This window comes from Procambarus clarkii, chromosome 40 (assembly GCF_040958095.1).
Source record: "Procambarus clarkii isolate CNS0578487 chromosome 40, FALCON_Pclarkii_2.0, whole genome shotgun sequence".
In the NCBI taxonomy this organism is placed as follows: Eukaryota; Metazoa; Arthropoda; class Malacostraca; order Decapoda; family Cambaridae; genus Procambarus; species Procambarus clarkii.
The window spans coordinates 22,672,185-22,697,095 of NC_091189.1; the positions used below are offsets into that span (position 1 = coordinate 22,672,185).

At 46.4% G+C, this 24,911-nt stretch overlaps 1 protein-coding gene across 13 annotated transcripts in view; it reads right to left on the minus strand.

Annotated features, from left to right (window-relative positions):
- The window catches only part of LOC123757975 (tyrosine-protein kinase Src64B), a 322,311-nt gene that overhangs the window by 290,526 nt on the left and 6,874 nt on the right, over window positions 1-24,911 (minus strand). For 2 of the 13 annotated variants that reach the window (XM_045742038.2, XM_045742033.2), the window contains exon 1: window positions 4,059-4,188. The exons of 4 other annotated variants lie outside the window; for them this stretch is intronic. The gene's annotated coding sequence lies outside the window, so the exon portion shown is untranslated. Of the gene's footprint in view, window positions 1-4,058; window positions 4,191-16,019; window positions 16,433-24,911 lie in introns of those variants that run through there. 7 more of the 13 variants (XM_069338844.1, XM_069338849.1, XM_045742026.2 and 4 more) reach the window with 7 other exon arrangements.

The window sequence follows — 24,911 nt, forward strand, 5'->3', positions numbered from 1 at the left end:
GTTTTCAGTCCTTGTATGTTGGCAAAGATGAACGAGGTTACTCTATTTAAGGTAGTTTGACTGGGAGACTTTTCTAGCAGGTTCATTATACGTGGACATATCCAGTTCGTTCTGACCAGTGCTGATTGTTGTAGGGTTGTTGCCTGTCGTAGTTGTAGCTCTGTTGTGGTGTGTAATGTATCTGTAGCTCTGTTGTGGTGTGTAATGTATCTGTAGCTCTGTTGTGGTGTGTAATGTATCTGTAGCTCTGTTGTGGTGTGTAATGTACCTGTAGCTCTGTTGTGGTGTGTAATGTATCTGTAGCTCTGTTGTGGTGTGTAATGTATCTGTAGCTCTGTTGTGGTGTGTAATGTATCTGTAGCTCTGTTGTGGTGTGTAATCTATCTGTAGCTCTGGTATACAAGTGGGTCTGGCATCCAGTTCTATACATTCTCTTTGTTCCCTATTTTGTATCTCTTTTGTCTTGGTATAATAAATTATTTGAGTTTCCTCCAAATCCATTACCTTGCTTGCCACTCTTTATGTAGCGTTCCCGGGCCGTTCACGTGCAAGTCTGGCCAGCTGAGGTCAACATTTTCTGTCCTGGAGTGAGGTTTGGCACATGTCAGGATGGAAAAACCTACATGTTGATCCAAATCGACACTGTCCTTTCCTAAGCATATTTAAACATTTCCTGGGATGATGGTAACTGCATTCCAGTCACTTTCTATTTCCAGAGTGTCTATGTCTGCAAACGCCCTTTATATAGAATTTGCATATGTCTGTCCTTCTGGTCTGTCTGTCTGTCTATGTCTCTATCTGGGACTGTTGAAGTGTCTGTCGATACCGAGCTGTCAGTGCTGTCTGTTACACTTTCTAGTCTACTGTCATCTGTATCCGTGTATACTGAATCAGAATTTACAACTTCCTGAATTTCTGTTTCAGTTTCCTCCCTGTCCATAGCCTCAGCTCCTGGTCTATTGTTATTTGTTTCCCCACTTTCTGGATGTCTGCTAGGCTTTCAATAAATATTTTTTTCGGTCATGAATATCTTGAAGATTTCTTATTATATTCCAAGTTGGCAAAACATTGTTGCATTGTTAGTAAATTTGCCATTGTTGGTAAATGGCCAGTTTTGAGGCCGGTGGTGTTGCTCACTTCTGTACAAGCAGTATGAAATATATTCTTATATATAACATTCAATTCCCGTTGTCTTTGTCTTCAAGGTTTTGTTGCAGTGACGACAAATTAGTTTGCCAGACTTACAACACAGGCAATTTATTTGTCTTCGTGAGGGAACTCGACAAATTCCCCGAAAATGTTCCTTTTAGGTGCATTGTTTCCGTCAAATTGCAAGCAACAAACACTAACAGCCTGACTGATCAAACTAGACAACATTGCCAGAAAATCACTCAATTTACAGTATGTAATGCATAGGACGACTGCAATTCATATTGCTAATGTTATGTACAGTATGTCCCATGACCTGTGGCAGGTGTTGTAAGTGCTTTTCGTCTCACTGTAAGGGGTTTGCGGCAATAATTTGACTGGCAAAGCTGTTGTTGGTAGGAGTCCGCACAGCAACATAAGTCAGCACAACCAGGCTCACTGGTACTACCTTACTGGCACCTATTATGTTGGCTCCTTGGAAACCTCAACATGTGTGTTCAAGTGGAAGGTGTTATAGTTACGTGCCCACGTAAGGCTGGTGTGGCAGACTCTTCTCAACACTGGGCACACCTGGCCTCCCTGAGGACCTGGGGCCAGATTCACGAAAGCACTTACGCAAGCACTTATGAACCTGTACATCTTATCTCAATCTTTGACGGCCTTATTTACATTTATTAAACAGTTAGTGAGCTCCGAAGCACCAGAGGGCTGTTTATAACACTAACAACAGTTGACTGGGAAGTTTTCATTCTTGTAAACTGTTTAATAAATGTAACCAAAGCCGTCAAAGATTGAGGAAAGATGTACACGTTCGTAAGTGCAAGCGTAAGTGCTTTCGTGAATCTGGCCCCTGGCCTCAAGTCACTCACACCGTCAGTCATTAACACATTTAAGTACACGTACATTTGTGCCGCTGCCCTAGACTATATGAAGGGGAGTAGGGTGTGTGTCCAGAACTAGCTACGTGATGGTAAACCTGGCCATGACACAGGACAGTTAGTCACACAGGAGCATGTAGTCTACACCGGCAAGGTCTGGGTGCATTATGAACATATCAAGAACACAGGAGTGACAGCCACTCAAGGGAGGTGGAAAGTCTTCGGTAAAACAAACAACAGTTTACTTGGGTGAACTGCTCACACGTAACACACACTACTTACAAATATTATTTACAAACACATGGAAGTTTGTAAGCATTGGCACTTCTCCCTCACGCTAGAGGCTCCAGAGTTAAACAGGTCAAACTTAAGGTACATGAAATAACAACATTGGGGCACTAGGTTTTAACTTGATGTTAAACTAGTCCCAAGCTTACTTTACATAAAAACTTCGGAACATTCGTACAGCAGTCTTCAGTTTAAATGTGTCTCGGTTAACGAGGTTAAGTTGTACTCAATTTGACTTTATCCAACTTTAAAAGTCCCTAAGGACTATCAATATCAACGTGTCTCCAGACAGCACAACCTCATAGTATCTAGTACTTTAAGGTTGTACTTACAGCATCTGGTACTTAAGTCACTAGAACTCACTCAAAACTAAGTCCCCAAGGACTTGCCAAGTCAGTAATTACTGACAAACGTCATTCCCAAATGGCTTCGCAGAAGTCTGAGTCCCCACCGGGGCAAATATATGCACTTGAAACCAAGAAATTGTACAAGTCCAGTAAATATGATACACTTATGAGAAGAACGGCACCGATCCACACGCAAATATAGTCTTACCTTCCCCTTCACCTAGGGTGAAGGGGAAAAAGCAATCAATCTATTTATCTATCTATCTATCTTTGGTTCCTCGGAGGTGAACAAGACACAACCTCTCCTTCCTACCCCAGACCAGTGAGGGGGGACACCATAAAAGCCCAGAGGTTACATTAGGTCATTATCAACTGTGCTGTATAATGGCTGCATTCTAGTCCCTTTCTATTTCCAGAATGTCTATGTCTGCAAACTCTTAATACCCTTACCATGGAGAGCGTGTAGAGATTCTTTACTGCTAGAATCCACTCAGTAAAACATCTAAACTATTGGACCGACTAAAATGCCTAAATCTAAATTCTCTTGAGCGCAGGCGGGAGAGATACGTAATAAAAAGTAGAAAATCACGTGGACAATAGTAGAGGGGCTGGTCCCAAACCTGCACACAGAAATAACACCACATGAGACCAGAAGGCATGGCAGGATGTGCAGAATACCCCCGTTGAAGAGCAGAGGTGCAACAGGTACTCTGAGAGAGAAGTTAACCAGACCACACACTAGAAGGTGAAGGGACGACGACGTTTCGGTCTGTCCTGGACCATTCTCAAGTCAATTGTTCTCAGAGAGAACTATCAACATCAGAGGCCCGAGACTGTTCAACACGCTTCCATTACACATAAGGGACATAACTGGCCGACCCCTCACAGTGTTCAAGAGAGAACTGGATAAACACCTTCAAAGGATACCTGATCAACCAGGCTGTGATTCATACGTCAGGCTACGAGCAGTCGCGTCCAACAGCCTGGTTGACTAGTCCAGCAAACAGGACCGGTCGACGACCGGGCCTCCTGGTTGCTGGACGGGTCCACCAGGCTGCTGGACGGGTCCACCAGGCTGTTGGACGTGTCTACCAGGCTGTTGGACGTGGCTGCTCACAGCCTTCAAGGAGTGCCGGACCAACCGGGCTGTGGTGGATATGTGGGCCTGCGGGCCGCTCCAAGCAACAGCCTGGTGGACCAAACTCTCACAAGTCAAGCCTGGCCTCGGGCCGGGCTTGGGGAGTAGAAGAACTCTCAGAACCCCATCAATCAGGTAAGCCTGACGTATGAGTCACAGCCTGGTTGATCAGGTATCCTTTGGAGGTGTTTATCAAACTCTCCCTTGAACACTGTGTACACTTAACAACAACGTAAAATCACATTCTGTAGTACTCACTGTACGGGAACGTACGCAGATGTTCATTTATATAATAATAATAATAATAATAAATCATAATAGTTCAATTATTACAACACCTTGAGTAACCAACCACTCGGCTGGTTGCCCTGAGTTATGACTGACACTCACGCCGGCCAGAGCGCGCGCACACATCTAAGGCACAGGAAACAGCGAGTAACTGTGAGGGGGGGGGGGAGACATCAGAGTGGCGAGATGTCACCAGCGGGGTTCTACAGGACTCTGTACTTGAACCCATCCTGTTTGTAATATATGTAAACGACCTTCCAGAGGGTATAGACTCATTCCTCTCAATGTTTGCTGATGATGCAAAAATTATGAGATGAATCAAGACAGATGAAGATAGATCTAGACTACAGGACGACCTGGACAAACTGGAGGAATGGTTTAGAAAATGGCTACTAAAGTTCAACTCAGGAAAGTGTAAAGTAATGAAATTAGGCGAGAGGAACAGAAGGCTGAACACAAGGTACCATCTGGGACCTCGGGCCCTTCAAGCCTGGCCTCGGGCCGGGCTTGGGGAGTAGAACTTCCAGAATCCCATCAAGCAGGGAGATGATATCTTGCAAGAGTCAAGTAGAAAGAAAGATCTGGGGGTAGATATCACACCGAACCTGTCCCCAGAAGCCCACATCAAAAGGATATCATCAGCGGCATATGCTAGATTGGCCAACATAAGAACTGTCTTTAGAAACTTGTGTAAGGAATCGTTCAGGGCCTTGTATACCACATATGTCAGACCAATCCTGGAGTATGCGGCTCCAGCATGGAATCCATATCTAGTCACGCACAAGACTAAACTGGAAAAGGTTCAAAGATTTGCCACCAGACTAGTACCCGAACTGAGAGGTATGAGCTACGAGGAGAGACTACGGGAATTAAACCTAAATGTCGCTGGAACACAGAAGTTAGGGGGGACATGATCCCACATTCAAGATTCTCAAAGGAATTGATAGGATAGATAAAGACAGACTATTTAACACAAGGGGCACACTCACTAATGTTCACAGGTGGAAATTGAGTGCCTAAATGAGCCACAGAGACATTAGAAAACTTTTTTAGTGTCAGAGTAGTTGACAAATGGAATGCATTAGGCAGTAATGTGGTGGAGGCTGACTCCATACACAGTTTCAAGTGTAGATATAAGAGCCCAATAGGCTCAGGAACCTGTACACCAGTTGATTGACAGTTGAGAGGCGGGACCAAAGAGCCAGAGCTCAACCCCCGCAAGCACAACTAGGCGAGTACAACTAGGTGAGAACAAAGGGGGTCTTAGGGGTCTGATAACTGAGTAGACAGCGCGCTGGACTCGTAATCCTGTGGCCCGGGTTCGATTCCCGGCGCCGGCAGAGACAAATGGGCAGAGTTTCTTTCACTCTGATGCCCGTTACCTGGCAGTAAATAGGTACCTGGGCGTTAGACAGCTATTACGGGCTGCTTAATGGGGATATGTGTGTGTATATATATATATATATATATATATATATATATATATATATATATATATATATATATATATATATATTGTGACGGGAACGCGTTGGTGTTCGGCTGTTTAAGGCTAGGGGTATGGCCTCGTCACATAGTTATAAAAAAAAATAGAAAAACTGGAACTTCGTCTGTGGTAAGGTAAGGAGAAGACACACAAAACACAAGTAAACTTTAACAATGAAATTTTAATTACGTTAAATAAATCAAAACATGAAAATAATGCACAAACAAATATGTATAATAAAATCAATGAATCAAAATAATAAGAATTCTTAAATGACAAAATGAAAAGTTACGTTAAGGCAAAATAACAAGAAGTGCAATACAACAGTTAAGTGGGAGGTGCTGGAATATTGGCTTAAAGCCACCACCTCTCTCAGTACACTCTAGAGTCTAGCTGGGAGGTGTGCTGGCTACGAAAGCACGGAACATTCTGAGGACTGATGTTGGGGTGACCCCAGACATCAGGTAGTATTGGGGGCGAGTGCAGGTGCAGCCAGACCGGCGACCAATCAGCGGAGCCGTAGCGATCAACGGGTAGTTTGGTGGTTGGTTGCATACGTTTCTGCTCACCCTGGCAAGCCTTGCTGGTGTTTGTTGTCGTTGTTGGACATTTCTTCCATAGTCTTTTATATAGTTGTGAAGACGTAATTATGAAGGGAAGAGCAGGCTCAATCTCTTGAAGGAGATTATCGTCACAACTCTCCCCCGAAGCCTGCGGTTCTGGAAGAAGTACGTCGTTATGTGGTGGAGTAATGGATGGAGTCGCTTCTACTTCATAAACTCTGGAGAGATCATGGGCTAAGATGTTGTCAGACTCTTGGTATAGCGTGTCTCCAGGTTGAATTTCTGCAGGTAGCAAGCCCATAGTAGAAGACGTTGAGATGAGAAGTGGGCGTGCTGCAGGAGGTGTAGGGTGGTGTGGTCCGCATTGATGGTGGACCGAGCACTTTTCAGGTGTGGAGTGAAGTGCTGAAGCTTCAGGATGAGGAAGAGTAGCTCCTTGCCAATTGTTCCGTAGATCCTTGTAGCAGTAGTCGCTGACAGGTGTATTCTTCTCGCCTCGTTGCTGCATCACGACACCACCCACGTCGGTACCATTGGCGTCGACATGGAGGATGAAGGGCTTATCTGACGAGGTGAGAGTGGAATTAGAAGAGGGCATAGGAGCACGATTATTATCCTGAAAGCATTTGGGAAGATCATTAAGGATTTTGGAATTAGAAAGCGCCGACTCCTTGTCAGTGCTTTCGGGAGAAGAAGCCGGGATGGTCTCACTGTGGATGTAGGGTTCTGTGAATGTGGAATAATTAGTCAAGACAGTGGGAGGAGTACCATTATATTGCTTCAGGAGGTTGACGTGGCACAGCTGGGTCTTCCGCCGCCTATCTGGAGTCTCTATGACGTATGTGTTGTTGCTTCTGCACTCTTTGACGCAGTAGGGTCCTGAAAATCTGTTTTGTAAAGGTGAACCTGGGATAGGGAAATAAGCAAGGACGAAGTCTCCCGGCTTGAATTTTCTTACTTTGCTGGTCTGGTCGTAATGAGTCTTCATTCTCACCTGGGCTTTCAATAGATTATCATGAGCAAAGCGGTGGACTCTCTCTAGAATGTGTTGAAGGTTTTGAAGAAACTGGGGCACATTCTGATGCTCACTGAAGGTGGCATCTCTGAGAGAGTCTTTGAAAGCCTTAAGGGGAGTACGGCACTTACGGCCGTAGAGCATCTCATAAGGAGATACTCCTAGGGACTCATTGGGGAGACTTCTGAAAATACACATTATTAGGTCAATCTGCTTATCCCAATCCTTTGAGGTTTCACTACAAAACTTTTTCAAGAGTGCTTTGATGGTCTGATGACTACGTTCAAGAGAACCCTGTGAAGCAGGATGATAGGGGCTGGACAATACCTGTTTGATGTTGAACTCCTCCAGTGTCCTTTTGAAGAGATCACTGGTGAAGTTGGTGCCACAGTCACTTTGAATCTCCCTGGGAAATCCGTATTGAGTGAAGATCTTCAATAGATGTTTGATAACCGTAGCAGCCGTGATGTTCTTCACTGGAACTGCTATGGGAAATCTGGTGGTAGGACACAGGATGGTTAGGATGTAGGCGTTACCTGAACTGGTCCGAGGTAAAGGACCGACACAGTCTATTATGAGTCTGTGGAAAGGTTCCGCAGGCACCTGTATGGGAATCAGTGGTGCTCTGGGAATGGAGACGTTCGGTTTGCCTGCCATCTGACATGTATGACACTGTTTTACGTACTGTTTGACGTTGTTTACCATACCTGGCCAGTAGTAGTCTTGACGAATCCCATGGTAAGTCTTGTTGAAGCCGTAGTGGGAGAATGCTCCGTGGGCCAGGTGTAGAATAGTGGGCCGCAGGCTGGTGGGAATCACAAGTTGTTCGGTGTTGGCCCAATCGTCCTCCTCCTTCAGTTTACTGGGTCTATATCTGCGGTAGAGCAAGTCGTTCTCTAGGAAGAACCCAGGAATACTGTCGGGTTGAGTCTCAGCCTGGAAAAACAATGGTGTTAAAGTAAGATCTTCCCTCTGCAACTTACGGAACTCCAACTTGGTCAGATGCGGGGGTAGTTTCTGAGGGTCTTGAGGGACAGCGGTAGCAGTAGAGTCAGCTGGCTGTGGACGTGCGGCTTGTGCACGGGTGGTCACGAGAACCGGAGGAGAAACATCATCACTCTCTTGAACCTCTGCTGGAACATACTCAAGAATAGGGTTACTTGGCACAGAGTTACACACCTGGGGTTTGTCCATGACGATCAGGTTGGTTGGTTGCAGGTCTTCTGCCAAGTCGTTGCCTAGGAGAAGTTGCACTCCAGGCATGGGAAAAGGCTTTTCCCTGACGGCGACTTGGACTTCCCCGTTCACGTAGGGACAATCCAGGTGGACTCTGGCGAGAGGGTATGGAGTGGTAGCAGTGAGGTCAGTGATGAAGACTGTTTCCCCGGTGTAGACTATGTTGGGCACAGCCGACTTCAAGATGATCGATTGTAGAGCCGCTGTGTCCCTCAAGATCTTCAATTTGAAACGTCCCTCCGGATTTGAACCGTTGGCAGAGACAGTTCCAGTATACAGGTGGTTACTGAAAAGAGAAAGATCATTAACATCAACACCAACATTCATCACAGGCTTACCGGACTTAGGAGGAGTTGGTTTGGGTCGTTGTTGGTCAGTGGTTCCCTTGTATTGAGACTTACCACACTTGTCTATGGTATGTCCATAGAGTCTACAATATTTGCAGTACAGTTGTGAACCAGCTTGATCGGGGCTCACCTTCTCGTAACTGTACCACGACTTCTTACTGGAGGATGGTTCAGGTGTCAGCCGGTGGATGAGGCTGTAAGTGTCAGCCGACTTAGCACACTTCAGGTAGTCGGTTTCTTCTTTATCTGCTAAGTAGAGGCGGACAGGAGGCGGCACACGTCTCAAGAATTCTTCAACAAGCATCAGGTTGACGAGTTCTGTAAAAGTAGAGACATGTGCTGCTTCCAGCCATTTCATGAAATACCTCCGTTTCGTGTTAGCAAACTCAAGGAAGGTAGTGGTACTTGCCTTCAGGTGGTCACGAAATTTCCTTCTATAACTTTCAGTAGAGAGGAGGTAGGCGTCCAACACTGCTTGTTTCAGAGTGTAGTAGTCATTCTCAGACGCCAAAGTACTGAGTGTGACTGAAGCTCTACCTGTAAGATGGACTCTGAGAAGTGTGGCCCATTGGTCGACAGGCCAACTGAGTTGATTAGCAAGGGTTTCAAAGGTGGTAAAGAACACATCAACTTCTGCTTCTACAAAGGATGGCATTAACTTACTTGCATGTGATATATTAAAACTGACGGGAAGATTGGCAGTAGCTTGCTGGCGTTGAGCGAGGTGTGAAGTTTCCAACGTGTATTCCCGTTGACGACACTCTAGAGCCAGAGTCGCTTGTTGCTTGTCATGTTCGCGTTGCATCTCCAACTCGCGTCGTTTGGTTTCAAGCTGTACTCGTTCCCGCTCCTGGAGTAGTGCAACCTCACGTTCCTGGAGGGCGAGTCCACGTTCGTGTTCTTCTCTCCTCAAGGCAGCTTCACGTTCTCTGAGGGTGATTTCTTCCCTTCGTATGTCAGCTGCTTCCCTTTGCTGTTCGCGGGCTTCCCTTTGCTGCTCACGTTCAATCTTGGCCAGCTCTAGTTTGAGTTTCAGCGTTGCCAAATCAGTTTTATCTGCAATATAGTAAGTTTCATGAGTTTCAGAGTCTATCTTACCTTGCTCTAAATAGTAATCCAGCAACAGGTTGTGTAGGTCATTTTTGTTGGCTTGGTAGGGAACTTCTAGTTGATACTCATGTGCAAGAGTTTGTAGTTCAGTCCTCTTGGCACGACTTAAAGTTCCTATTTCACCTGCTGGATTTGCACGGAAAGTTTGGAGACGAAACATGGTGAAATTAGCAAATAAAGGTACACGAATGTTCAATAATGAAATGTCAGAAACAGGACAACGTGGCAACTGGCACCTATCCTGTGTGATCTTTAACAATTAACGTTAAGTGAAAGATATTAAATGATTAAATTAAATCAAGGGCGCAGGAAATCTTGTACCCGGTACTCATGTAAGAGAATAAGGGCAAGAAAATCCTACTAACAAATGAAACAAAGTTTCGAAAACAAATGAAACAGTTAAATGCTTCAAAAGTAAAATTGGTAGTCCAAGGATGTAGGCATACCTTGCCAAGTCTCTATAGGACATAAAGCAAGTTTTTCCTACTGAATTTAATATGATACTTACAGAATTAGCGAACTTTTGTGCTCTGAAAAAATAAGCTAATTCCCTACCGTTGTATGTATCATCATCTCTGACTGACGTGTAGGGGTGCGAGGTGTCAACTGGTGACGAGAACTGCTGCTGAGGTCCCAATTCAGCAACTAAAGTTCGAGCTAGAGGAACTATGGCCCTCTTTGTCCTCCTACAGTCAGATTGCAGAAGATTGGGTACTCTTGACCCGGGGCAGACCACAGTACCAGGGTACCAATATGATGATCTGTCAGAATGAGAAATATTCAAGGGACATAGATGGTAAATACGAGTAATAACATGGAGGGAGAGATGACCAATTAAGAGTATGACTGAGGCCTACAGTCACCACGTAATCCAAAGTTGTCTCACCTTCACTATATGTTACTCTCGTAATGCACAATACACCGCACCTTATAAAAAATGAAATTGAATGAAAAATAGTAAAGCTACGTTAACAAAGTTAAATACGCTTACCATAAATTACCACTTGGCACCAGTACCTGAGTGAGGCTCCTAGGACAGGCCCCCATATAACTTGTGACGGGAACGCGTTGGTGTTCGGCTGTTTAAGGCTAGGGGTATGGCCTCGTCACATAGTTATAAAAAAAAATAGAAAAACTGGAACTTCGTCTGTGGTAAGGTAAGGAGAAGACACACAAAACACAAGTAAACTTTAACAATGAAATTTTAATTACGTTAAATAAATCAAAACATGAAAATAATGCACAAACAAATATGTATAATAAAATCAATGAATCAAAATAATAAGAATTCTTAAATGACAAAATGAAAAGTTACGTTAAGGCAAAATAACAAGAAGTGCAATACAACAGTTAAGTGGGAGGTGCTGGAATATTGGCTTAAAGCCACCACCTCTCTCAGTACACTCTAGAGTCTAGCTGGGAGGTGTGCTGGCTACGAAAGCACGGAACATTCTGAGGACTGATGTTGGGGTGACCCCAGACATCAGGTAGTATTGGGGGCGAGTGCAGGTGCAGCCAGACCGGCGACCAATCAGCGGAGCCGTAGCGATCAACGGGTAGTTTGGTGGTTGGTTGCATACGTTTCTGCTCACCCTGGCAAGCCTTGCTGGTGTTTGTTGTCGTTGTTGGACATTTCTTCCATAGTCTTTTATATAGTTGTGAAGACGTAATTATGAAGGGAAGAGCAGGCTCAATCTCTTGAAGGAGATTATCGTCACAATATGTATGTATGTATGTATGTATGTATGTATGTATGTATGTATGTATGTGTGTGTGTGTGTGTGTGTGTTATAAATATATGTAGTAGACATAATAAAGGAAAAATAGATCGGCTAAAAAGGCGAGGGTCCAAGAGCTAAATAGGTCTATTCTGCAGACACATATAGTAAACACACACAAGTCAGTCATTAACAAGCAGTTACATAGTTTAACATGGCGTCAAACATGTCCAAACAAACCTTGCTACATTGTGTAGTGTGGCTCACGCGGACACGTAGTACACACACACACACACACACACACACACACACACACACACACACACACACACACACACACACACACACACACACGTGTAGTACACTCACAAAATATAGTTGCCCATTTAAACATTAATGACATTATTATATTTATAAATGACAGTAATTTTGGATATTATTTACAAATTTAGAACAGTGTATTATTTTAATAATAATATTCGGTATATCTTGAGGTTATTTTGAGAGATTTCAGGCCTTAGCGTCTCCGCGGCCCGGTTCTCGACCAGGCCTCTTCTTTGTTACACACACCCCCAGTAAGCAGCCCGTAGCAGCTAACTCCCAGTTACCTATTTACTGCTAGGTGAACAGGAGCATCGGGGTGAAAAAAGCTCTGACCATTTTTGTTTCCGCCTCCACCGTGGATCGAACTCGAAACCTTCGGACTACGAATCCGAAGCGCTGTCCATTCAGGTGTCCGGTATACACAGTGTTATAACACAGGCCTACGGTGGTTATGGTGACGGAAGTGGGTTGTTGTGGCCCACAAGCCCGGCCTCACTTGTGGTAACTTACTCCACCAAGATGGTGCTCGTAGCGGCCATCACAACACCACCTCTACAACCCCACCTGCTCTGCCACCAACCTCTCCAATTTTCCCTTCAAGAAGTCATGCAATACCTTTGTAGGACACCTTTGTTCCTGCAATACTCTTTAAAGTTTCCGTTTTTCCGTGCCGAGGGAACGATCTTAGTTTATCTCTTCATTCTTTAAAATGGAGAAGCAAATTTTGGGTAAATTGTTAGGATGTCGTCCAGAACACCTGAGTCAATGAAATAGTTACACAGTTGGTGGTACAATAGGCCAGGAGGTCTAAAGTCCTTTACGGTTTCACATTCAACAATATAGTGTGCTAGTGAATGCATTAAAGGTTTATCACAGAGTTTACAATCTGAGTATTCTGGTAGTGGCTGAGCCTCACTAACCTGCCAGATGTGTCTATAGCCAAGGCGAATTACCGCAATGACTACATCACATTGCCTGGTCCGGTTACTGTGCTGACCATACAAATACCTTTTATTACAAAAGTTGTCATAACTTTTAATACTGCAGCTTTTAGGTCTCTGGGCATTTCTTAGTTCTTCTAAATCTTAATTAATTTCTTTAATTTGTATGTTTCTAATAACTGCATTAGATAGTCCAAAGTCATAATCAAGGTTTTCTTTCCTGCAAGCCTCATTGGCCAATCGATCTACAAAGTCATGTTTTCCAACTCCAACATGGGATGGGATCCACACAAATTTTATACAAGAGTTATTATCATTGGCAAAAATTCCATTCCATTTAATATTACAAGCTACTTCAGACATATATTGTGATGGGTTATTTAAGGACTGCAGAGCACTTTTAGTCACAGAAAATAACTACCACCATTGAGTTTAAGGTATTCAGTGGCTAGATAAATGCCCAATAGCTCGGTCTGTGTCGTGCTTGCCCAGTTGTTCAATCTCTGTGTACTAGTCATGATCATTTCATTTATTTATATTACTTCTAAGCTGCATCACTTATGAACCCATCCCTGCCCTTGTGTCGCAGTGCACAATAGAAAGTTGTTTTCACATATCCATATGTTAAAACATTGATTGTAAAGAGATGGAGGAGGCCTCGCTCCTCGCCCCCCCCCCCGCTACAGTATTTTGAGGAAAGGAAGGTGGGATAGAGGGGGGGGGCAGCTGGTGGAGGGATAGAGGGGTGGGGGAGGGGCAGCTGGTGGAGGGGTAGACAAGGCGGGGCAGGTGGCGCCAGAAGCTGGGGTTTTCCCCAATCATACTGCATGTCCCCCCCCCCTCTCCCCTTTCACTTTTATTTTCCTTTTACTTTTTCCTTTACATTCTCCCAAATTCTAACCATATACCTATTGGCCCGCATATTATTATTATGTCCCGCATATTATTATTGATCATTTGACCTGGTCCCCCCCTCTCCTGTTCCCCCCCCCACCCTCTCCTGGTCCCCCCCCCACCCTCTCCTGGTCCCCCCCCACCCTCTCCTGGCCCACCCTCTCCTGGTCCTTGAGTAACGGAGCTCAGAGTATGGAGAAGAATGCCAATTTTGATGAAAACGTCAGAAGGACGTGAAAGGGCATTTAAGACGGAGTATCAATCCGACAAAGTAGAACTATAAAAGGGCACCTTTCGCTTGGTACCACAAGTGAGAGGCTCAAGTATCTGGCAGTGGCAGTGGAAGGCAGTGGTATCTGGTTCACCTGGTCGCCCGTGTTTACCTAGCAGTAAATAGGTACCTGGGAGTTAGACAGCTGCTACGGGCTGCTTCCTGCGGGTGACAAAAAGGAAGCCTGGTCAAGGACCGGGCCGCGGGGACACTAAGCCCCGAAATAATCTCAAGATAACCTGAAGATAGATAACCCCATCAACTTAGTGACTTTAAATAGTTAATTAGCACACTAAAAATTCCATATAATTTCTCGTACTTTAGAACCAACCTTTGTACGAGCACCTTGGCCTGGAGAATGGTTACTTCCACATGTTGATGAACCCTCACTCGCTATGCTGTTATCTTGTTTACCTCTAGTTTACCTCTCACTGCTTTCCAGAGTTGGTCTATTGGCTTGTGCGTACTCTAGAGTACTCTGGAGCTTGTGCTACTGTCCCTTGCTGACTACCTACCTCTCTTCTGCTCCCTCTCCCTCTCTATGGGAGCCGGTCGACCGAGCGGACAGCACGCTGGACTTGTGATCCTGTGGTCCCGGGTTCGATCCCAGGCGCCGGCGACAAACAATGGGCAGAGTTTCTTTCACCCTATGCCCCTGTTATCTAGCAGTAAAATAGGTATCTGGGTGTTAGTCAGCTGTCACAGGCTGCTTCCTGGGGGTGAAGGCCTGGTCGAGGACCGGGCCGCGGGGACACTAAAAAGCCCGAAATCATCTCAAGATAACATCTCCCGCCCCCCCCCCCCCTACCACTTGCATCTCTTCCTCCGTACCTGGCGTGACGGTGCCCTCAGCCTCTCCCTCACTCACTCACCCTCGCTAATTACTGCCTCGTCTCCTCCTGGGTCCTCCTACACCAATATCCTTCCTTCCTCCTCTTCCTCCTCTACACGCTCGTTCAGTAACCCGTATCTCATGCTGTAGCCTCTCTTCCTTCCCACCTTACATCCTCTTTTATCACTCCCCTTCATCTCCACCCTTCTCTTCCCTCAAATATGTCCATCCATTTACATATAGGTACTATGCTAGGGGCAGGGAGGAGGGAGGGAGAGGGAGCAGCAGCAGCCACGTAAGGGAAGAAGATACAACAATGAGGAGCTGGAGGAACAACCATAATGTACAACAATTTTGACACTATCGACCGCAACATCCAAATTTCAGGGCTTCAGCAAGATCCAAGACACTAAATATTGCCTGTTGTTGTGACCCGTGTGAGCCTGATAGGTTGGGCGGGTTGCTCGGGTTAGTATGCTTCTGGTTACCCACTTGACAACTGGCACCTGTCATACCCTGAGGATCACCTGGCAAATAAACAATGAAGGAAGCATGGGGAAATTATTGAAGAATTGCTCAAAGACCACAGGCTAGGAGTCGTCGAGCATTTACCCAACCACTCACGAAACCTCTACATCTTTCCTTAAACATGGCGACTTTGTTTACATTTATTAACAGTTTTTGAACACCGAAGCACTACGAGGTTGTTGGTAACAATAATAACCTTGGGTTGTGAAGTCTCAGAGCACGGAAACTGTTTAATAAATGTAAACAAAGCCGCCATGATTGAGGAATGATGTACAGGTTTAGCCAGTAGACAGCGCAAGTGCTTAATGAATGCTGGCTCTCAACCTCACCACACTTGAAGAGACAAGGAAGAGACATGATATTGACATACAAGATCCTAAAGGGAATCTGACCATACAGACAAAGTAGCGGCGAGGAACAGGGGCACCAGATAACAGGGAGATGTCAGCGGGTCGTCTTGGGCTTAATTAAGGCGCGGACAGCACGAGGCAGTCGTCCATGTGGATGTGGTAAGAACGAGTTAAAACACTTACACTGATGGTTGGAAGCTTTAACTGTTACTAGTACGTCGTATTGTAGACGGTTTGGAATATATTGATTCCCCCCAAAAACGCCTCGTATTAGTTGAGAAGACGAGATGTGTCACAGTTTATGTGGGTGCCTTACCTGTTGTGTGTAGCATGGTGGTAGAGCACTGAGGTGGTGGGGGCTGCCGACACCCACACTAACGGCCAGGGACAGTGACTGAGGGACACTAACGGCCAGGGACAGTGACCTACGGACACTAACGGCCAGGGACAGTGACCTACGGACACTAACGGCCAGAGGCAGTGACCTACGGACACTAACGGCCAGGGGCAGTGACTGAGGGACACTAACGGCCAGGGACAGTGACCTACGGACACTAACGGCCAGGGACAGTGACCTACGGACACTAACGGCCAGGGACAGTGACTGAGGGACACCAAGAGTGATGCAGGGGTACACTAAGGTGAGGATGGTGTGCAGGATGCGTGGTGAGGTAGCCGGTACTTCTCGGGACGTTGAGGGTCACCTGGTGGCCGCCCTCTGAGGTAGTCAGCAGTCTCCCCACCGAACATGAGCACCACACAGCCAAGTTGTAAAGTCTGTCAGGCTTTATCCTTATCACACTTCCTGTAGTCTAAAAGGCAGCGGAAATCCTGTTCTCAGCTGCCTCCACCGACCGTGCGATGCCCACACTCCCCCCCCCCCCCCCCCCACAAACGAGACACAAATTACCCAAATATCGTTGATTATTTGTTCGTTAACAACCCCTTGTTAAAGTAGTGTTTCGAAACCTTTCCTCTTACTGAGCACTATAGTTTTTAGTGACCCCCAACGTTAAAATTGTAGAGGTTTAGACAAAACACAAATCACGACAATATTGACGCTTCCTGGGAGTGAAGATTATCAATGTGGGCTCCGGGAGGTGCGTTGCTAGGGTGCATGAGGCGCCTGGCCGGAGTGATTGATTGATAAAAGATTAAGCCACCCAAGAGGTGGCACGGGCATGAATAGCCCGTAACTGGTACATATGTCTGGCCGGCCACAACCGCTGCCTTTATAACGGTGGTGACGGACACAGCCAGCTGCGGGTGCCTGTGTCACCCCTAGCTCACCCTCAACATTATCATCAATATTCTTAGGTGTGCGTTAGTACCTTTATGTTGTGGGGGGTGGGGGAGTATGTTGTGGGGGGTGGGGGAGTATGTTGTGGGGGGGTGGGGAGTATGTTGTGGGGGGGGGAGTAGTGTGGGGGGTGGGGAGTATGTTGTGGGGGGGGGTGGGGGAGTATGTTGTGGGGGGTGGGGGAGTATGTTGTGGGGGGTGGGGGAGTATGTTGTGGGGGGGGTGGGGGAGTATGTTGTGGGGGGTGGGGGAGTATGTTGTGGGGGAGTATGTTGTGGGGAGTATGTTGTGGGGGGAGTATGTTTGTGGGGGAGTATGTTGTGGGGGGAGTATGTTGTGGGGGGAGTATGTTGTGGGGGGAGTATGTTGTGAGGGGGAGTATGTTGTGGGGGGGAGTATGTTGTGGGGGGGAGTATGTTGTGGGGGGAGTATGTTGTGGGGGGGAGTATGTTGTGGGGGGGGAGTATGTTGTGGGGGGAGTATGTTGTGAGGGGAGTATGTTGTGGGGGGAGTATGTTGTGGGGGGAGTATGTTGTGGGGGGAGTATGTTGTGGGGGGAGTATGTTGTGGGGGGAGTATGTTGTGGGGGAGTGGGGGATGGTGTGGTTAACCTTACCTTTCGATATTTCCAAGATCAACGTCCCCGCGGCCCGGTCGTCGACCAGGGGCCTAGATCCACGAAGCAGTTACGCAAACACTTACGAACCTGTACATCTTTTCTCAATTTTTGACGGCTTTGTTTCCAATTATTAAACAGTTAATGAGCTCCGAAGCACCAGGAGGCTGTTTATAACAATAACAACAGTTGATTGGCAAGTTTTCATGCTTGTAAACTGTTTAATAAATGTAACCAAAGCCGTCAAAGATTGAGGAAAGATGTACACGTTCGTAAGTACTTGCGTAACTGCTTCGTGAATCTGGTCCCAGACCTCCTCGTTGCTGGACTGATCAACCAGGCTGTTGGCGCGGCAGCCTGACGTATGAGTCACAGTCTGGTTGATCAGGTATCCTTTGGAGGTTTTTATCCATTTCTCTCTTGAACGCTGTGAGGGGTCGGCCAGTTATGCCCCTTATGTGTAGTGGAAGCGTGTTGAACAGTCTCGGGCCTCTGATGTTGATAGTTCTCTCTCAGAGTACCTGTTGCACCTCTGCTCTTCAACGGGGGTATTCTGCACATCCTGCCATGCCTTCCTGGTCTCATGTGGTGTTATTTCTGTGTGCAGGTTTGGGACCAGCCTCTCTATTATTTTCCAACCTTAAATAAATATGCACTCAAGGGAATATAAATATGCGCTCAAGGGAATACAGATATAACAATTTTAACCAGTCCTAATAATTTAAATATTTTATTAAGTGGATACTAGCAGTAAAAAGATCACGCTCTTACACGTTCTCCAGGACAGTTATTTCTTGAGTGTTGAATAGGGCTGTCATTGGACAACAATATTTCACTGTAGAGAGTACTGGTGGTTTGAAAAGTATCTTCAATGGCAAGGCATCCCTCGTCTGAAAGGTTCTTGTTATCCAACCTGTCATTTTTCTTGCAGTCGTGACAACTACTGTATTGTGTTCTTTGAAAGTAAGGTCTTCCGACATGATTACTCCAAGATATTTTATATTACTTTTTCTTTAAGTAGTGTGGTTTGACTGCCTTTAATATGCATGTGGTTTCCGTGTTGATATTTTCGAAGTTTCCATAGCGCGGGAGCTGGAACGTATCTTCATTAAACATTATATTATGTGTAACTATTGAAAGACCTGATTAACATCACTTTGGAGGTTTGCCGTGTTCTCTCTATTGTCGACTCTCATAACAATCCTAGCGTCATCTGACGGTACAGTACCATAGTTTGTATCCATGTCTGGCCGACACGAGGATGAGAAAAAGTACCAGGGCAAGTACGGTACCTAAGGGGGCTAAGCTTTTCACAGTGGATAATTTTTTTATTTGTCCCGAGGAGCGAGTTTACTGGGCAGCGCCAATCATCCTGTGAGTGGTCACACCGCCATAGTGACAGTATTGGGCAGCGCCAATCATCCTGTGAGTGGTCACACCGCCATAGCAGCATGTACAACACTCCCCAAAAGGAAGAAAACCCGCTGGGTTGTTCATTCTGTAGGCGCTTCACAGTGGATGATCCGGCTTTGACTTTGTTGACTTACCTGCTTGATGGGGTTCAGGGAGTTCTTCTTGAGGTTATCTTGAGATGATTTCGGGGTTTGGCGTCCCCGCGGCCCGGTCGTCGACCAGGCCTCCTTTTTTTGTTAACACACCCTCCAGGAAGCAGCCCGTAGCAGCTGTCTAACTCCCAGGTACCAATTTACTCCTAGGTAACAGGCGCATTAGGGCAAAAATCTCTGCCCATTTGTTTCCGCCTCCACCGGGGATCAAACCCGGAACCTCAGGATTACGAATCCGAAGCGCTATCCACTCAGCTGTCAAGGCCCCTCATCCATCATGCAGGATGCAGTTTTTGTTCTATATTTTGCATAGGAGAAAACGTATTTTGGATTCCTCTCTATTTCACTTACGGTCCTTTGCTCTCTCTGCCTCTCCTGGACTTGTATGATCCTCTTAGCTTGAGCTGTCACTTGCTGTCTTCACCTATATAGATCACGCCCTTCTTGTTACACTTTGCATCTTTTTCCTTTGTGGTATGTGACTTGCACATATTTCTAGTGCTACTGTGAATATTTTCGCACAGCACAGGTGTAAGTTGACATTATATAGCTGTTCTTCCCGGCACATTCCCACAAGGTCTTAGTCGATTTGTTCCCAGTTGATCAACTTGTTATTAAAACTGAATTTGCTGAATTCTCTTCTTGTATTTGAGACTGGCTCCACAGACCTATTGCCCATACTTCTCTGAACAGTTATTGGGTTGTGATCGGAGTTATTTCATTTAACGAAATTTAAAATCATTACATGTCTAATTAGTTCATCATTGTTTGTGGTATTATGTAGTAGGGAGGGAGGGGAGGGAGGAGGATAGTGGGGCAGGATGGCGTGAGGGAGGGGGGGAGGGAGGGGAGGGGGATGGGGTGGCTGTTGGACCACTTATTGATTTACACAACTGCAAGGGATGGGTGCTCCACTTGCTCCCCCACTCTCAGCCCCCACTACCCCCCATCACCTAACGTAATCACCCCCAACCACCTCCATATACACACATGTCTCTATAGAGTACATCCCCCCACTGTTGTTATTGATGCTCTTAATGTATTTATTGTGATTACCATTATTGCTTTGTTAATGCTGCTTCGTGGACCTGTCCCCATCTCCTGGGCCGTCATACTTAACGAGTACACTAACTATTCCACTGTCTGTCTGTCTGTCTGTCTGTCTGTCTGTCTGTCTGTCTGTCTGTCTGTCTGTCTGTCTGTCTCTCACTTAATACATTGCATATTAACGCCTCCACCCGTCAAAATTACGTTTTCTTATCAAAATTAAAGCGCCGTAATGCTGGCGTTTTCTACCCATCGGCCTTGATAAGTTAGGCGGGTTGCTTGGGTTCGTTCGTTTCGGGTTGGGGAACTGTAGCATTTTTTATGTTGTTGGTTAGACAAAGCCATTAATAGTTTACGGAGTGACAGATGGAGAGAATGGTCTGCTGGCACACATTCACTCCAAGAAACACATCCACTCATTCACTCTGGAACATTCACGGTTCATTTAATACGGTGAGATACTCGCCCACTCAGACCAAAATACACTCACACCCCATAACACACTTACCCAAACCCAGAGACGTTGATTCACTTGGCTCTCCACGGCACCCAAGCCTCAAGACACTCACACTCACTCATACCCCGACACACTGACTCACATTTGACGACCCCGAGTCACTCATTTACTCACATTACACGCATTCTCCCAGACCCTGAGACTCGTCCAAAATAAACACCCACCGACATCAAACACCCTCACTCACTCACTCACTCACTCACTCACTCACTCACTCACTCACTAAACACATCCTCGTGCAATCCTCTCGACCAAGTTGCTGCCGTCTAACAGCCTGGTTGACCAAACAACTAACCAGGAAGGCCTGGTTAGAGACCAGGACGCTGGAACTTTGATCCCGGAGTAAATAGGTAGCCTTAGGATAGGTTAGGTTAGGAGTTTTGGTCTTCTGTATGTGAAGTACGTGGGTGAAGCACTTGGGTCTTCCTGTGTGGGAATCGCCCCTATCTGTCCTCAGGCTAGGCTCGTTCATGCGGCGATTGGACGCAAAGACGCAGCCATCAACTTTAACGTACTGGGTGTTCAAAATTTTTATTTTCTCAAAAGTAAGGGGGGATAATATTACACACCAACCTATGTGTTGGTTACCTATTGTTGATTCACAAGAGCAACGTCCCGGCGGCCCGGTCGGTCTCTGACCGGGCCGTTTGTTTGTGGTCTGGTCAACCAGGCTGTTGGACGCGGTTGCCTTGCAGTCCTGGTTAATGAGGTATTCTTTGGAGGTGTTTATCGAGTTCTCTCTTAAACACCGTGAAAGGTCAGCCAGTTACCGCCCCGTCCCTTTAGTGTGTGTAGAGAGGATGTGTTGAATAATTAGGCCTAACTTAGTTTAGGTGATTAGGTTCTGGTGGCCTTGAGGGTGCCTTGAGAGTATCTTGAGACTGATTTCGGGGCTTTAGTGTCCCCGCGGCCCGGTCCTCGACCAGGCCTCCACCCCCAGGAAGCAGCCCATGACAGCTGACTAACACCCAGGTACGTATTTTACTGCTAGGTAACAGGGGCGGTCATAGGGTGAAAGAAACTGTGCCCATTGTTTCTCGCCGGCGCCTGGGATCGAACCCAGGACCACAGGATCACAAGTACAGTGTGCTGTCCGCTCGGCCGACCGGCTCCCCTGGCCATTAATGGTATTTGCATTATTTGCGTGGGTGAAGGGCTGAGAGAGAGGTGGGGTTGGAGCAGAGGCCGTGCATGAAGCAAAAACATTACACACGTCATCACTTGCGAGTCGTGTGTAAAGTGTTCTCATTCATAAACTGGGCACTTTGATGGCTGGACTAAAGAGCAGTTGACCATCGTTGATGAGGACGGCCTGGGAAGTGTGCCAACCACTGTTCCAAAAAAATGGTAATGTAATCAGTTGTGGGAAATGTGCGAAGTGTCTTGCATTTATAAGGAGAATGGGCTGATGGGAGATGGATTAAAGACCATTTGGTCATTATTTATGAGATCTGGTGGAGATACTCACCTGGGGAGACCCCCCCCCCTGGCCCCCACACACACACACTTGACCACCTCCCCTCTTGCCAGAGTACCTTACATCATCTCCCCTCAACACCCCATCACTACCTCCCTTCCATCACTACATTTTTGACACATTCTCTTACACATTCCTGTCAGCTCCAGCACTCTGAGTGTAGTTTATGTATCTATATTACTCACTCACACCCACGTGCACACGAACGCACAAACTCACGCGCGGGCGGACGGACGGACGGACACACACATACACAGCCTGGTGGGGCCTCGTAGCCTGGTGGATAGCGCGCAGGATTCGTAATTCTGTGGCGCGGGTTCGATTCCCGCACGAGGCAGAAACAAATGGGCAAAAGTTTCTTTCACCCTGAATGCCCCTGTTACCTAGCAGTAAATAGGTACCTGGGAGTTAGTCAGCTGTCACGGGCTGCTTCCTGGGGTGTGTGTGTGTGGTGTGGAAAAAAAAAAAAGTAGTTAGTAAACAGTTGATTGACAGTTGAGAGGCGGGCCGAAAGAGCAGAGCTCAACCCCCGTAAAAACACAACTAGTAAACACACACACAAAAAAAAAAAAAAAAAAAAAAACTTTCCACGGGAACATAAGAGAATGGAATGCGGGAATGATGACCCCGCGGGTCTTGCTGGATTTCCAGCTCCCAGATGTTGGCCTCAGTGCTGGAAATGTGTCACTTACCGCAAGATATTCTCTTCGTAATCAGCCTTTGCCACCCCATGATTTACTTTGTACAATATTTACCACATCAAAACATTTGACCATGTTATAAAGTTAATAGTCATGAAGACAAAACCTTTACATCAAGACATAACGTACGCAATACAATCACAACAGTGTGGTGTATATGTGAGTAAATATTTTGGAGAAATGCGATGGAGAGATGGAGTTCGACACTCCCGGCCTCCACACCCCCGCCCCCACACACACACTACACCCCCGCCTCCACACACACACACTACACCCCCGCCCCTACACACTACACCCCCCTCCCCTCGGCCTCATCGTCAGGAAGAAGACACCCAATGTGTTGATGACGGAGGACTGAGGATAGTATCCTGCAGGGAAGGTGTTGGGAGTACAGTGGCAAGGTTCAGTAGAGTGCCGTGTAGTGAGCACAGGGAATATAACAAACTCTTCACAGGACATAAGGTGCGTGTTTAATGAGTACATACATCATGAGAAGGCCTACTCGCCACAATTAGTGGGTTAGGCTAATACAACGAGCAAGGGGTTGGTTGGTGGGTGGTAGTGGTGTTTGGAAAGGGAAGGTTGGTGCAGCGTTATCAAGAGAAAGCAACAAGCACACAAGAATTATCGTTGGCTCATATTGCTGACTACCGTGTGTGTGTGTGGGGGGGGGGGGGGAGTGAGCTTCCGGTGTCAGGGCTGGTTAACTGTCTACACCCAAATGTTTCAGACTTGATCATACCAGTACCTACAAGCTTCCCCCCCCCCCCCCACACACACACTCCTGTACTGTGTAGGTTCTCTCAGCTCCCAGCTTCCCATTAACACAATTTGTCAACAGTGTCCAGCAGCGGACGCTGGACTTTGTCCCTGTAGTGTGTTGACCAGCAGGAGCCGCCGCCTCCACTACCACCTCCACCTCACGTGGTCCTGCACAGCACCACATAATACATGTACAAACCTACATATTAAACCACATATACGTAATACATATATGTATTAAATTCGTAACATTAAGACGGCGGTCATTTGTGCAGTCGGCTCCCAAATCAATGAGTATCTGGGACTCAGGCAATTGTTGTGGGTTGCATCATGTGTAAGCTCAGTCGTGGGCCCAGGGGGACCTTACACCTGATGCCTCTGTCCACCTAGCAGTAAAGAGATACCCGGGAATTAGGCAACTGTGGCGGGTTGTATCCTGTGTGTATGAGAGCAATTGGTGGCGTCACTTCCTGGAACTGTGCACTAGATAGTCACTTGTCCGGGCTCATATCTACACTTTTGTGTGGAGGACCTGGCACCACATCCTCCAGTGTCACACTGCTTCCTCCCCCACCACACCTCCCTCCACAGCCACACCTCACCTAGGTGTGCTTGCGGGGACTGAGCTTCGCCTCTTCGGTCCCGCCTCTCAACAACTACAGGTTACCTAGTCTATGGGGTTTTATATTTACATTTAAATCTGTGTGTGGAATCTGCCTCAACCACGTGACTGTATAAGGCATTCCGTCTGTTAACTACTATGATACTGAAAAATGTTATGTCTGTTGCTCGTTAGGGCACTCAGCTTCCACCTGTCCCCTCGAGCATGTCCCACCTGTATTAAATAATCTGTCTTCATCTACCCTGTCAATTCCCCTGAGAATTTTGCAGGTGGTTATCATGTCTCCCATAACTCTTAGTGGAGGGGTGTGTTAGTGTACACACAGCGGTGTGTGCTCTGTTATACATGTATAGAGCAGCAGTGTTGAGTAATCTTCCAACCTCCTGGTTTAATCCCTGGGATAATTTGTTAATCAACACTGTGAGCATTATCTGTGTTTAGTTATTACTTAAGTGTGTGTGTGTGTGTGTGTGTGTGTGTGTGTGTGTGTGTGTGTGTGTGTGTGTGTGTGTGTGTGTGTGATTCGGTCCGGCCGGTCATATATTTACGTTAGTTTTAACTCAAATTTAAACAAAATTAACTCATACATAATGAAATGGAT